The sequence below is a fragment of the Oxyura jamaicensis genome, chromosome 2, assembly GCF_011077185.1.
Source record: "Oxyura jamaicensis isolate SHBP4307 breed ruddy duck chromosome 2, BPBGC_Ojam_1.0, whole genome shotgun sequence".
NCBI lineage: Eukaryota > Metazoa > Chordata > Aves > Anseriformes > Anatidae > Oxyura > Oxyura jamaicensis.
Window position 1 is genome coordinate 148,291,995 of NC_048894.1, and position 2,383 is coordinate 148,294,377.

The window sequence follows — 2,383 nt, forward strand, 5'->3', positions numbered from 1 at the left end:
AGAGCATTTAGGAAGGTGAGATACTTACCTCCTTCAAAATTCCAGTATCCTGCCCTTGAAGAGAAAGTTGATGAGTTGCAAAGTAGAGAAATGGCAACTGCATTGGTGAGGGAGAAGAATACAGGAAACACAACAAAAACTTTTTGTTTGTTTGTTTGTTTTTTGTTTTTGTATCGCGTAGAGTTAGTGCAGTAAGAACAGAGGTTTGATTTTGGCACTGAGAGCTATTTGGAAGTTCTCACCATGAAAAATGATGTCCTAAGGCTGAATCAGCTGCCCATGTTAGCAATGAATTCCTTCTGCCCAAATACCTTCCCTGATCTTCTTTCTTTGTTGTTATGCTTGAACTGGTTCAAGATTTTCTAAGAAAAGTGGAAACAACTTTACGTTCAATTTACAGATTTTTGCTTACCCTGTTTTCCCAGAGAAAGAAGGTTTATATGAACTTCTTGAATGCATTTTGTCCAGCTTCCCCCAAATCTGACTGAAGAGTAGAGTTCTTAGAAGAAACAAGTTTTTACAAGAGGCCTGTATAAAATACATATTGAGGCTGCATGCAGCATGAAAAGCCACTTGTTCTGTCCACAAACATCAGAGGGACATGGGATTACTTTCAGCTTGTTTCCTAAAGAAGGGGTGTTGACTGCCCACTCACCAAGGCAGGTCTGGACTGGCTGCATATACCACGTGTTGCCTCTTCCAGGTCAAATAAAAGAAAAAAAAAAAAAAAGCAGGGAGGGTTGCCATGGCTGAGTCAAATAACTTCTTAATTGATCTGCTGCTCACAGAACTATTTGCTTACCATTTTCAAACATCTCTAGTATTAGGCTTCATGTTTTATTTTAATGGTAGAGCATGTTTTTGACAGCTACGCACAGTATGTTTTCACTAGTGACTTCCACTTTTGAGATACCATCTTCCATGTGCTAGAGTGAGCAGAAAGCTGAAATGTCCAGCTGTGGAAAACAGCATTTTTCCTATTACCACTTGAGCTCACTTGAAGAGTGAAAGAAAAGGGAGCATCTCCATGAGCCTTCAGAGACCTAAGATCCATAGACAATAGAAAGATCATCACATGGTAACAGAAAAGGAGTATTTGTCTAAGAGATCACAGTGAAGCAATTTCAGTCAGGATCGGGTGCCCAAGGCTATATGGTTGCTGTGTAAAAAGCAACTCCACACCTTATGAAAGCATGTAACCCTGTATGACAAATGGGAAATTATTACACAATAATTATATGCCCTTGCAAGACCTGATTGCTTTAAAAACCTGGTACCTATCATGCCAAAATATGTCTTATAAGATTATTATCAGGTGGCTCATACTATAACAATCTCTCAACTTGTGCCTTCACTCTAAAGCTTGCAATGTGATGAACTTCTCTGGTCCTCATCCGTAGCCTTTCTTTGAAGGATCTCAAAACAGCTGCAGAACAGCTTAGTGCCTTCAAGCTGATGAGGAACAGGATGAAAAGATGGCCACAGATGAGACTTCTGCTCTGCCTCCATACTTTCTCATTCATCTATAACTTAGAAATAATACTTCTGTTTGAGCTTTCTTAGCTAGGTCTATCCTTCAGGACAGAAACATCTCCTATTACACTGCATTTCTAGTACCTAGTGCAATACTGTCCTTAGCTCAGACATATATATATCATGCTTGCTGAACTATGCATAAGGAATGGTAACTACCTGACTGCCAATTGGAGCTGCACCTATTTATGTTAAAGGAGCTCATCATCACTAGCCGATTAAAATGGGTTGCTGCTAATCAGAGGCAATGAAGTTGTTGAGGGGGAAGTGTTGACACGGGGAAAGTGATTAAATATCATTAGCCATCTTTTATGTTATCAGAAGAGGCTCCTTGTCTGAGCCAGGTTAACTCCCACTTTCTCAATGATGCACTGGAGGATGTTTTCTGAAGGATTTAACCGTACTGCTTTCACTCATTACAACTCTTCCTCCTTATGTGAGTGCTTCTCTTACCAGTTTCAGATATCTAGCCAGCACTTGCAGAAGCAGAGACACAATCTCCCCATGTACAATCTCTTTCAAAGTACTTGAAAGTATTTTGATTTCTTAGGGATTTCATATGATTTATTTATTTATTTATTTATTTAATGAGGTGGGCCTAGTCCGATCTTTCAAATGGCAAAACAGGACTGACATTTTGGGTGTTTTTCACTGTTATGTCCTGTTATTTTATTAAAGAGTTATTTTATTAAAGAAACATACACTGCAGCACAATGAATTCAGTGAGGGTCAGGGCCATGTTTTACTGGAGAACACCACATAAACAAAGCAAAATAACATCCCTATCCTTTAAAAATAAAGAAAGAAGAGAAGAGAAGAGAAGAGAAGAGAAGAGAAGAGAAGAGAAGAG